Source organism: Eucalyptus grandis, chromosome 8 (assembly GCF_016545825.1).
Source record: "Eucalyptus grandis isolate ANBG69807.140 chromosome 8, ASM1654582v1, whole genome shotgun sequence".
Classification (NCBI taxonomy): Eukaryota; Viridiplantae; Streptophyta; class Magnoliopsida; order Myrtales; family Myrtaceae; genus Eucalyptus; species Eucalyptus grandis.
This window is the reverse complement of record NC_052619.1, coordinates 65,056,429-65,070,303: the sequence shown is the minus strand read 5'-3', so window position 1 is coordinate 65,070,303 and position 13,875 is coordinate 65,056,429. Positions and strand designations below refer to the sequence as shown.

The 13,875-nt window shown below is 37.5% G+C and overlaps 1 pseudogene; it reads left to right on the top strand.

Annotated features, from left to right (window-relative positions):
- Positions 1-8,908: 8,908 nt before the first annotated feature.
- Positions 8,909-12,294, top strand: LOC104417312 (annotated as a pseudogene).
- The last annotated feature ends 1,581 nt before the right edge of the window (positions 12,295-13,875 follow it).

The window sequence follows — 13,875 nt, the reverse complement described above, 5'->3', positions numbered from 1 at the left end:
AAGCATTGCTATAACATCTCTTTTGTTCATAGTGAAATCTAGCCAATGAGCTGTCAGTGCAAAAGAGTGGACGTAGGCTTGGAATAAGCCGAACCACTATAAACCTTGTGTTCAATTTTCTCTTCCCTACTCTCTGCTTTACTTTGATCATAGTTCGTTTTGTTAACTAAAGGAGAGCTTCCTTTCTATTGTTTGCCTAGTATTGCTTTCATATCTCGAGAAATTATTTTTACACCTATTCAACCCCCTCTAGGTGCTTACTAGCTATATCAGTACTCAAATGAATATTGAATCAAGAAAGGCCAGTGTCCACTGTTCTTTGTTTTAGCCCATGTCACCTGTATAGCTCCCACATGGCATTGGAACATAAGACTCCAAAAAAACGATGAACCCAGAAACGGACTTAACCGTACCCTAATTTGGTTAGGGCATATTAACGGACACATGGTGACCAACGAGTTGGGGAGCAAATATTGCCTTGTTCCAAGCTTGAGCCCACACCCAAACTCAAAAGTACTCAACAAGCGACATTCGGATTCAACAAAACCAACTCATTCAGGTCAAGAACAAGAGAAATGGAGTCAACTCTCACCTCGCTCAAAACAGAACAGATCAAGCAGGGCAAAGAGGTTCACGGAATTAGCCTCCACCGTGGGGGTCCTTACCCGGCCCGGAGACTATGGCTAGAGGGCGAGCCCTAGACGAATCGGGCTACAGTCGGCCGCCTTAGTGCCTCCGAGACAAGATCCTCGGGGTAAGGGCGAGCTCTCTCTCAACGCTCTCTTACTCGTTCTTACACTTGGCTCCCTCTCCAGCCTCTCTTCTTCTCTCTTTCACTCCTTCAACGAACGCCCAAGCATCTCAAACGCTTCATCTAATTTCTTTTAAGTATGCAGGTGTAGAGCTCCCAGACATCACTTTGACTTTCTGATTAATGTATCTCCTAGCCTCATAATCCAATGGATATATTTCCTTTGACCCGCAGAACAATGGTGGGACCCTCCTCCCAGATTGGTGGCCCATCTGCGCTCCTTTGCAAGCTTCGCTTGGAGGGAGGAACATCAAAGTAGAGCTTGCCGCAGAGAATTCAATGCGTCCGGACACCATCGGCGTTGCTCACCGACGGAGAGGATGACTAAGCTGCGGGATTCGCCGAAGGCAGCTTTGACATTTCTGCGCGAGCAAGAGAGAGAAAAAGTTTGGGTCTCCAAATGAGCTCTCCCTTTCCCGCGTTCTTCTTCTCTCCTCTCTTCTCTTCCGCTCCTTTCTTCTCTCCAGCAAAGCACTTCCAGCCAACCTCCCTCTTCAGCTCCTCCAGCTAGCTAAGGATAAACGATTGCTAGTTCCATACAAATTTCACTTAAAACTTGAAACATATTCATTGGAATGAGTTCTTTATTTTTTCAAACCTGAAACTTACTTTACATACCTTGAAACCTAAAACCTACCCCCTCATAGGTTCCAAGGTTGATTTCAAGATTTATCCAAGTTCCACTCATACAGTTAATTGAATGATTACAATAAATTATAATCAACACTTGCTCACTAACCATAACCTATTTATACACGCACAAAAAATATGAAACATTAACAAAATAAAAGTTTCAGTTATAAAATGGAAGTTTAGACTAACAATTCCAGGTTATATACTCATTAGCGAACGCCGTAAAATACCGCAAAATCGCAGGAAGAAATAAATAAATGAATAAACACAAAAACTTATTCCAAATTTCACTAACCTAAAACTTGAAACCTACCCATTGAAATAAATTATCCAATTTTTGGAACTTGAAATTTATTTTGCATATCTTTTCAACAATTCAGTTCTCAGATTCCAGATTCTATTCTTTCCGCTGATGTTGCTTTCTTTTCTATTAGCCAGCTCACCTACTCCAGAAGGTCAGGGCACGCTCGCGTCACTTGCTGGTGGCTCCTCACCCTCGCTCACGGACGGACGCCTCTTTTGCGCGGTCGCCCACGTCACTGTTGTCTCTCCCCTCTTTCAGAGACGTGAGTCTGTGTTAGAGGAAGAGAAGAGAACGAGGGTTGGACCCTGTTTTCTTTTCTTTCTTGGGATTAAACATGGTTTTGAAAAAAAAAGTAAAAAGAAAAATAGAGATTAGGCCTAAAGAGGATATAGGAGCTGGACCAATAGAGGGAGGGGCTAGAGGGCCGAAAATTTTGTTAAAAGAATGGGCTGGAAAAACTGGCCCACTCAATTTTTGTTACTATTTTTTGCTTTTTATATTTTTCTAATTTTTATATTTTTGCAAAATAAACGGATATTTTAAATATTGACAAAAATTCAAATGTCAACACTTACTGCCCATTTTTCATAATTTTAAGACAACATTAACACATCAAGAGGATATTGTCACACTACCAAATTGAAGGAGTGACTTCCAATGGTGAGGATGCCTGGATTACACACCTCCAATGTCAAATTAACAAGTTGGATGATGTTTGTACCCAAATATGTCCAATTTTTAGTTATTATCTATATGTGATGACCGTTTGGAAACAACAAAAGTGGATTTGATAACCTCATATGCAACTGTCAAAAGTAGTAATGAAAGGGAAAAGGGAAAAAGAATATACCATCCGAGCATGTTTGGTCATCCATGGAGGAAGCCAATTGAATGGATTGAAGATTGGTCAATATTATATGTTGTCGATGACTCAAGTGTGCATGTTGGCACATATCGATGACAAATGATCGCAATTATTTTAACAAAGTTGTCGATGAGCATGTTAACTAAGGAGCAAGGTGATTGATTAAAAGGATTGCATCAAAGCGGCATGTACACCTACTAGTGGAGATCATGGAGAACGGTTACGATGAGAAGTGAACATGGAGAATTGAGGCTAGTGTATTGCATCAAGGCTTAATATAAAGAACGCTTACAAGAGCACGTGTAAACCTGGAGAATAGTCCGACCATTGAGAAGTGGAGGACTATTTCAAAGGAGCTTCGAAGAAGACTTGCCGACGTGGACTGAGTACTACTTCAAAGGAGCTTCAAAGAAGACTTGCTAACATGGGAACATAAGACTAAAATTTTGGAAGAAACTGCTCCCAAACAGTTATAATAGAATGCCCATAAATACCAAGTTCTCATCAACTAGAAATGGACACCCTTGACAATTAAAATGTCATATTTTATTATTTTTACTTTCTTGCTTTTATTTTTCTTTAGTTATAACTTTTCAATTCTCATCTCGATTAAATTTTGACACATATCTTTATCCCAATACTTCGTCGTCGATTCAATTGCGACATGCATCTCCATCATGAGTGTTGCACCATCGATTAAATTCTAGCGCTACATCTTTGCACGTTCTTGAGCTTTATCGTCGATTAAATTCCGACATAGCTCGTATGCATGTATTGCTGTGGAAGTGGTTGTATTTTCAAGCCTTGTTGTTAATTGAATTCCGACACAGTTTGTATGTACAATTGGGTTCGAAGTTCAAAGTAAATGTTTACACTTATTTCTTGTTCACCTAGATATTTCATGTCCAGAGTTGCCACATAACCTATTTCCTCTCATTAAAAGTTACATAACAACTTTCGAAAAAGATGTTTCATCATAGATTAAATTCCGGCAAAACAAATGGCATGCCCGGTGGGACCATTGTGGTTGATATGAGGAGATATGATGGTGAGAACAATAAATCAACTTGATCACGACAACGCTCATAGTGACAACTCACCATCACAACATGATAATAATAAGGCTAAAAAGTCATCGATTGCACTATGGATGGCAGAGCAAGAACAAGGTGGAGATGTCGGTATCTCAAGACTACTCATCAATGAGCAGAGAAGACAGTTAGAGCCAAGCCTATAATGTTGGCTACCATGCGATGGCTATTGAAGAAGCACAAGAATGAATTAATTAACCGCATGATAAAATATCTCATCAACGTGATCAAGCCAATTATCGTCAATACCTCCCATGAAGTGATGAACAAGCTAGGAACATAGAGTCATTTAATTCGAGTGCAAGCAAGTCCTAATAATCTTGCATTTTTTTAAAGGGGGCATATGTTTGCACCCAAAAATGTCCAATTTTTAGTTATTATCTACATGCGATAACCGTTCGGAAGTAATAAAAGTGGACTTGACAATCTCATATGCAACCATCAAAAGTAGCGATGAAAAGGGAAAATAATGGAGAATATACCAACATGTTTGGTCATCCATAGAGGAAACCACTTGAATGGATTGAAGATTGGTCAATATTACATATTGTTGATGACTTGGGTGTAAATGCTAGCATATATCGACAAGTGGCAAATGATTGCGAAATTTTTTTAACAAAGTTGTCAATGAGCAAGTTAACTAAGGAGCAAGGTGATTGATTAAAATGATTGCGTCAAGACTCTGGCGTGTACACCTACTAGTGGAGATCATGGAGAACTGTTATGATGGGAAGTGAACGTGGAAAATTGAGGCCAGTGTACTGCATCAAGGCTTAATCTGAAGAACGGTTACAAGAGCACATGTAAACTTGGAGAATAGTCAAACCATTGGAGAATTGGAGGACTATTTCAAAGGAGCTTCGAAGAAGACTCGCCGATGTGGGTTGAGGACTATTTCAAAGGAGTTTTGAAGAAGACTTGCCGAGATGGGGACATGAGACTGAAATTTCAAAAGAAATTGCTCCCAAAAAGTTATAATAGAATGCTCATATACCAAGTTTCATCAACTAGAAGGGGACATAATCGACAATCAAAATGTAATCTTTTATTATATTTACTTTCCTACACTTTATTTTTCCTTAGTTATAACTTTTCAATTCTTGTCGTCGATTAAATTCCAATGCGTATCTTTATCCCGATACTTGATCGTCGATTCAATTTTTGCGTGCATCTCTAAAATAGATATCGTGCCGTCGATCAAATTCCGGCGTTACATTTATGTACGTTCTCGAACTTTGTCATCGATTAAATTCAGACATAATTCGTGCACGTGTATTGTTGTGGAAATGGTTATATTTTCAAGTCTTATTGTTGATTGAATTCTAGCACAATTTATATGTATAATTTGATCCAAAGTTCGAAATATATATTTATATTTATTTCTTGTTCACCTAAATATTTTCTATATGGAGTTGCCATAGACCCGTTTCCTATCATCAAAAGCCGAATAATGACTTTTGAAAAAGAGTTTTGGCGGTAGATTAAATTCCAGATAAACAGACGGTATTTTATTTTGCCGTCAGATCGCTTGTACCAATTCGCCATGACTCAACTTCCTCCTCCAAGGCCAGGGGCGATGATTCAACGTAGCCCATCATTGTCCACCCAAAGGGCGAGGCCGAGAAAGCAAGCGATGTCTTTAAGTCCCGGATTCAATGAACTTGAACTCTTCGCACACGAACTTCACGGTACCCGTCTTTAGATCAATTGATATACTTCACACGTGAACTTCATGGTGCTCAAACGGGACAGACCAAATAGACCCGTCATCCCAGCTCAACAACTAGCCCCCAACAGAGCAAATCACAATTTTCATGGGCTCCCCCAACTATTTATGGGCAAAGACAAGCGAGGGCAGCCAGTCATTAATCAAACTTTTTTTGAGGATGAAAGAAAAGGAAGTGGCATTGTATGCCGTCTCTTTCACTCTCTCCCTTCTCTTTCTCTCTCTCTCTCTCTCTCTCTCTCTCTGTCTCTCTCTCCCAACTTCCCTCATTAAAGCAATCGTACATGAGGGTCGGTGACCAATAAGAGCACAAGTTGAAGGCAAAATCAAAAATCGAATCGCAAGAGCTATAAGAATCAGTCCAATTTCAGGTTCTCTAATTATTGATCTGATTGTTGATTTTAAAATAAAGTTGAATTGATACGTGCAATTCTTCCTATCCATGACGCTTATTTTCCGGTATGCCTTAATAGGTTATTTCCTTTCAAGCTCGCCCTACAATATACATACAACATGTTTTATTTTGCACTTTGACAAGGTGACAGTATTGATTTTCATCTAGGGTTAGATGTGTTCCATATAGCAAAGATTTTCGAATCATTGAACAAGTTGCAAAAAAATATCATATACAAAAGTTTTAGCTCATGTCATTATTTGATTCTTAAAATAAGCGCGGGGTACTCATGAACTCATAGGCCCTAGGTTAAAGCAATTAAGGTGAAATTTCGTGTTAACAAAGAAAGGAGAATACGTATCATGCATAATTTGTGAGTGAAAGTATAAAAACAAGCCAATCAAGGCTCACATTTAGGCCATAATTAGTAATTGGCCAATTATTGACCATCTCTACTCTTTTGTTCTCAAGAATAAAGAAGAACATAAATCTATTTGGTAATATCAGCTAAGTTTTCTATTTTTAAGAATAAATTGATGGTTAGGCAATATATTTGAAATAGAAATAAGAAGTAGAAAAGTTACATTTTTGTTTCCAAAAATAATTTTTAAAACCAAGACATTTTCTTTTCTTTCTTTCTTTCTTCTTTCTTTTCTTCTTCTTCTTCCATCTCTGGTTGGTCATTAACAAAACATTTGAAAGTCATATCAAATGTATTCTTATTGTTTTTCTATTACGAGAATTGAAATTTTGCATAATTACCAAACGCGTTCGAATGCTCAAAACCTATTCAGAAAATAAAATTAGAAAAATTATTTCTAAGTATATATTATTTTCCAAAATAAAATAATTACCAAATGCATCCTTAGTGATTTTTCTTCATCCTGGTAAGGTGATTATAACTTTATTTGCTTTTATTTGATTATAAAAGAATGGGAACATGTGACTAATGCTAGTGACCCCCTTTGGGTATTACCATAATCATTCCTCTTTTGTTATAGAAAATTTGATTTAAACCATAACTACTTTATATCACCCGTGATATAAAGATTTGAGGTAAGTGAGCTCATTACTATAGTCCCACCAAGATACTAATAGCTAGAAGTCTCTCCACACGAATCATGCGATAGCTTGACAACGTGGTACAAGTTATTTCGAGATTTGTTTATGACCTAATCGATTAGGATCTCTTGGAAGACAAATAACCCTTTCCCCATTAGGCCAATCACTTTGGTGGTAACTATTGTAATATATACACGGGAATCAATCAAGATTTTGCAGTTTATGTCAACGCGAAAATTACTAGACAAAACAAACAATGAATGATAAGGGACGCCAAAATTTAGATGATTCAATCCAATATTAATAACTAAATCTATGGAGAGAGTTGACAGCAAATAATCCATCGATAATTAGAAAATTCAAGTTACAATCATTCATACACTCGAGTATTTCTTACACTTAAATTAAATCCAAATTCCAAGTGTTTGTTTTGTCTAGTAACCGGTGCATATCTTGTGCCGAAACTTGAACATTTATCTAATAGGATTGGGTTCCGTAAATGGCTCAAATTCAAGAGATATTTTAACAGAAACTTTGTTTGCGTCGACCAATCATAGATGCACAATCCTTCTCTTATTTATTAAAACCCTTTAGTTTTCTCATAGGATGCACGTTTTGAATTTTGATAGTGCCTCAACAATTTTTTTTTGTAATTTTTCATTTTTTTTAACCTAGTTTTAAGAGCACTCATTTATAAAACTCTTGAAAAATGGATACATCTTTTAAGTTCAACCTCGCGCATGACAATATGGCATGTATCTAGACTTGTACTGTGTATAGAGAGGCACAGCCCTACACAAGTATCACATGTATTATGTCTTTGTCTATCCTTTATTTGAAAGTAATCATAATTTATGTCCAGACGACAGAAAGAGATCCCACAAAGTGGACATGTTCGTGCAAACTCATGCCCATGCATGTTGAGAAAATATTGAGTGCAGCTGAAGTGGCGACCTCAACAATGCCCAAGTCCATTCTACTGTGTACAGAGAGGCACAGTCCTACACAAGTATCACATGTATTATGTCTTTGTCTATCATTTATTTGAAAGTAATCAGAATTTATGTCTTTGTCTATCCTTTATTTGAAAGTAATCAGAATTTATGTCCAGACGACAGAAAGAGATCCCACAAAGTGGACATGTTCGTGCAAACTCATGCCCATGCATGTTGAGAAAATATTGAGTGCAGCTGAAGTGGCGACCTCAACAATGCCCAAGTCCATTCTACATGTCGCTTACGGCCCACTTTTCAAGAAACCTGAATCCCCTCTCTCTCCCCTTTGTTTCTCTCTCTTCTTCAAAGTTTCTTCACTGTTTCTTTGTCCTTTGTTTTTGTTTTTCTTTTTGTTTTTCTTTCTTTCTTTCTTTCTCTTTGGCTTGTGGCCAGCGATTAGCCACAGATGAGGGCCGACAAGGGTGTTGTGGCCCTCACCTATGGCCAGTGAGGGTCGCTTTCATCGAATTCGGCGAGGGCTCGACCCTTGTGACCAAGGCAAGGATTGCCCTCGCCAGATCCGACGAAAGCGACAATGGCCACTAATGAGCGTTAGCATGCTCATTGAGCGATTCGTCCATGGCTAGTCATTGCAATCGAGCGGCATCCATGGCCTTAGAAGGCAAAAAAAAAGAAAACAAAAAACAAAAAACAAAAAAAGAAAGAAAGCAATGATGAAGAAGAGAGAAAAAAACAAAGGAGAGAGAGACAAGGTGAAAGCGAGTAGAGGGAGAATGGGCCCACGAGAGTTTTAAATGTTTCTACTTGTGGGCCTAGGCTATATCTGTTGCAAGATAAATGGCCTAATATTTTGCTGAGTTAGGTACAATTTGGATATTCAATATTTTCTCCACGCACGTTTCACACTCGAATTGGGCTCAAGTTATAGTGAATTCAACGCATCGAAACGAAGTACTTCAAAACTCTCTATAAATAGAAGAGCCTCAAACCCATTCAGATGCAAGCCAAATAGACTCTGAGAGAGAGAGACTCCGAGAGAGAGATGGAATTCATGCGACAATTCCCCATGAAAGGAGGAATGGGAGAAACAAGTTATGCTAACAACTCATTACTTTAGGTAAACCTCTCATTGTTCTATTGTGGGCACATATTTGTCTTAATGAAAATGGAATGACACCGAAAAATACTTTCAAGAATTTATTTTTCAGGAGAATGACACTACTTTTCCTCATTCTTAAAGATTGATTAAACCATTAAGGTTTGCTCTAGTGGCTACCTTTAGGGGAAGGTGGGGAGTTCGAATCTCCATATTCTCAGAGGGGTTGAGGGTAAGGACGATTAGTTTTTAATGTGGATTTCGACTTCCACGTCGTGTAAAGAGGCAAGACAAAAGTCCAAAATGAGTTGAAAAAATAGAGTAAGATTAACGAAAAAAAAAAAAAAAGATTAATTATTATACACCCTTTTGTGATAACGCACTACAATATGATTGTTCATTTTGTAACAAACTAGGTTCTTTTTGTTTACCAAGATTTGAAATTCTATATGCAAAAGACACCATTTACCATGCCCTATTAGACCATATCACTTATCGATTGAAAATTTAAATGATGTCCCTAATTTGTAGACAATTTTTTTTTAATTAACAAAGTATCTCTCGAAGAATGAACACTTGAGAGTATATAGAAGAACTAGATCTTGTAAAACCATCGCAACATCAGACAAAAGATGCTTGATTTGGATTAATGTAGAGAATGCACGAGAAAAAACTACCAAATATTCAAAACCTATTACATTTGATGAATTCAATTACCAATTTTTAATTTGACCAATTTAGTCTTAAATCTTTTGATGATTTGCCAATTTAATCCTTCTAACCAATTTTGATTGATGCATGAACACCAACAGTCCTACGTGGTACAGCCAACCCTTACGTGAATAGCTTTTATAATTTTTTTTCTTCTCTTTTTTCTTTTTCTTTTCTAAGCTTGGCAAGTGCCACAACCCTGTTCAAGGCCGATGAGAGCTTCATGGCTCACACTTGGTCTAGGTGAGGACTCCAATCCTAACCCTCACCTAGTGGTCAGTGAAGGTCATCAACCCTCACCTAGGGTTGGTGAGGGATGGCCGGATGCCCGACTTCATATAAAAGAAAAAATAAAAATAAAAAACTATAAAAAGTTTTGAATTTTTTTAAAAAAATTATAAAAATTGTCCACATTAACGCGGACCATTTTACATGACACTATTGATGTTACCTCAGTGATTTTCCGATCAAAATGGGTTGAAATGACTAAGTTGACAAACCATCTAAAGTTTTGGGACTAAATTAGCTAAATTAAAAGGTTTTTAACTAAACTGGCACAAATTCAATAAATTTAGGATTTTTTTGGTAATTTTCCCGAATGCATGGACAATCTTCAATCGTTCTATATTAACTACCCATTTATTTTAATTGAGAAGATACGTTCGAACAGTATAGGGTATACGTGACAATTGAGATTCATTTCTCTGTAGATGAAAAAATTAAGATATGAACGTTTTCTCTTTATATTGAGTCAATGCTCTCTTTTTCTTTTCATAGAGAAAGGTGATATCGATGACAAAGCCTATAACAGAGGCAGCCATCACAGCTTTCTTCTCCACTATCGCTGCTACCATGCCGGCAAGCCTCACCATCGCAGACTTGGGCTGTTCCTGTGGCCCCAACACTCTCTTCGCCGTGTCTGAGATCATAAGCATCATGATCGATCTCTGCAATGCGAAGAAGCACAAGCTACCGGAGTTCCAAGTGTTCTTGAATGATCTCCCAGGGAATGACTTCAACACCCTCTACAGCAGCTTCTTGCCAAGATTCCAAGAGAAGCTAAGTGAGCAAATGAAGAGTAAGTATGGAGCGTCAGCGGCGTTGGCATGCTTCTTCAATGGCGTTCCCGGTTCGTTCTGTGGGAGATTGTTTGCTCAGGAGAGTCTGCACTTCATTCATTCTTCATACAGCCTCCATTGGCTGTCTCAGGTAATTTTTTGGCCCATAGTTTCATTTGCTAACAAACTCATTCATACTCTCTCTCTCTCTCTCTCTCTCTCTCTCTCTCTCTCTCTCTCTCTCACAGGTTCCAAGAGGGCTAGAGGAAAACAAAGGCAACATATCCATGTCAAGATCGAGCCCTCCGAGTGTGCTTAGGGCATATTATGAGCAATTCTAAAGGGACTTCTCAACATTTTTGGAGTGTCGCGGGCAAGAGTTGGTAATGGGAGGGCGTATGGTTTTGACCCTCCTGGGTCGAAGAAGCGACGATCCTTCAAGTGAAGAGTATCGCCAATTTTGGGAGCTCTTAGCTATTGATCTCAATGAGATGGTCACCGAAGTAAGCAAATTAAAAGATCAAAGGAGTACTTGAATAGTCGCGGACACTTTAGTATTGAGTTGGTTTGTCTTATTGCCTGTAGTAAAAATTTTATCATACTTCCGTTGACCCTGGTGAGTTTTGTTAGCCCTCTAGGAATATCTTTTGTTTTCGCACTCCGAGACCAATCTTAACCATCAATTAGACAACAAAAAACAATGAGAGTAATGGTTACGGTTAATGATTATTCCTGATTTTACTGTACCTAAAGCACTTGTTAGATGAGCTCTAGCAATAGTTTTCGCATAAATTCTTTGAAAGAAAGCAATAGTGCAATTTGGATATCCTACATATTCCAATTTCTCTTCCTTATGAATGTATTCGACAAAATCAGAGTACGAGAGAAAAAATTATTAGGTATTTAAATTAAGTGCACACTCGTTCCCTATTAGGCATGGTGTAAAAAATGGAATGCAAATTTACATACTAGGAAACAACAAATATCCGCAATACACAATAGTTGCACAGCCAATTACATAAACAAGTAGCTACGACTTTTTTCTTTGTCAAAGTAACTATGACTTTTATTAGGATATTATACTGACAACTTATTGCAATTGTTTCTTAATTTCGGTAAAAAGATCTAACATACTGAATCCGTCGCTAATGTAGGGACTCATAGAAGAAGAGAAACTGGACTCCTTCAATGTCCCTTATTACCCACCCTCACCAAAAGAAGTACGCCGGGAGGTCGAAAAGCAAGGGTCATTCTCAATCGATTGCTTGGAGATGTTCGAAGTGAACCGGGATGTATTTGAGACCGATTTTGACCCTAACATTGTCTCAGAGGAAGCAACAGACAAAATAGTCGGGTGCCTAAGAGCTATAGCTGAGCCCTTGCTCATTTATCGCTTTGGTGAAGAGATCGTCAATGAGGTTTTCAAGAGGTTTAGGGCTAAACTTGGCGACCGCTTGTCCAAGGAAAAGATTGCATTGGTCAACATCATCATTTCACTAAAGAAAATTACCTAGATATATCGTAAAAACTGATAAATAAATTCATTACAGATGTATGTACTTCTGTAGTGAAGTTGAAATAAGAGTGTCATAAGTGTGTTTATTATAATTTAAAAGAGTGGCTGTTTCACTTGTATTACTTCTCATGTCGTATCTCGAATAAAGAAAATGCAAGAGACTTGCATGTTTTCTTTTTGAGGGCTCAAAAGAGACTTGCAAGTTTTTGAGTGGTCAAAAGAGACTTGCAAGTCGAAGGGCTTGACATTTGGGATTTTCTTTCAAGGATTTTTCTTTCGTATATTCCCAATAATGCGTCGGTCCAATTGAGCGAATTTGGTGTTTTCTTGATTTATTTATGTCAGGAAAATAAGATAAGACAGAAAAGCTAAATGAAGTAAAATATTCATCCAGAGATGTCTGAATGAATAAACACGAATTCCTCAAAACCGAAATCAGAAACTTAACAGGAAGAGCTTCACAATAATGTCAACGAAACATAGGAAAGGTTTTAGTCCAATATATAGTGGTTATACCATCAAATTAGTTTAAAAAAGAAAACTAATTTAAAGGGACATACAATGTTAATCATTGTGATTTGAAATTACAATTCGCATTCACGGAATCAATTGAGCGGAAAAGAACTTAAACAATATCTGTTACACAAGTGAGAAATCTAAACATGCCAAAATAATGAAGCCATCTACATTCTAAGAAATTGGAGGCACAAATAAATTAAAAGTGGGAAGTTGCTATGACAATACAAAACACCATGCAGAGGGCTATTCAACAATCGCACCCAGAATCTAACATTTCGTAACGCAGGCGTGGAACTTACGCATATCCAAAGCCTCTCAAGGAATGGTCAACTCTAGTCTCTTCTTCCTACTCTTTTACTTTATATATGAAAACAATCGAAACATAGACATCAATTTTTTAAAAAGAAACTATACTCTTGCTATTGAAAGTCATTCGTAACGAAAGCACACGAGTAAGCAGTTGAGGTCTTTAATAGTCTCTCAAAAAACTAATTTCCTTGTCATAAATTGTCCTAAATATACATAGTTTGTTATATATAATTTCGGCAAGATATCATGACATGAATATAAAATTTAAGTAAAGAGATTCCTTTTTGTCATAAATGAGTACAAAAACGTCATAAGACACACAAAAAAAGAACTTAGTCACCTAAAGCGAGCATAACTTACAATCTTTGTTGAGTTAGCACTAGAAAACACCTGGCATATTTTTCCCTTTGGGCTTTCATTACCTCCAAATTTGCAGCCTTTTCTTTACATGTGTTGTTATGGTCTCCAACATGCCTTTCCATTCGAACATAGAGAAACATTTTAGGATGGCTTCTGGAGTATCCATGCCAAATACATGATCACGTGGTGACTCAGTTTAGTCATGGCCAAATAACTGTGACGATAACTATTGTGCAATGTTAGTTTCCTCACATTTATTTGAATCCATATAACCATTATTGCACATGATTTATATTTAAATAGCATTCCTTTCTTTGGCTGAAACAGAAATCTCGTTCAAAGTAGGCAACAAAAGTTGGATTGCAGGAGGCATCAATCGAAGAGAAATGGGTGATATCAACTTGACATAAACTCCTACCAAAGGCAAACTCAAAGGGGAAATTTTGTAATGGTCCTAAAATTCC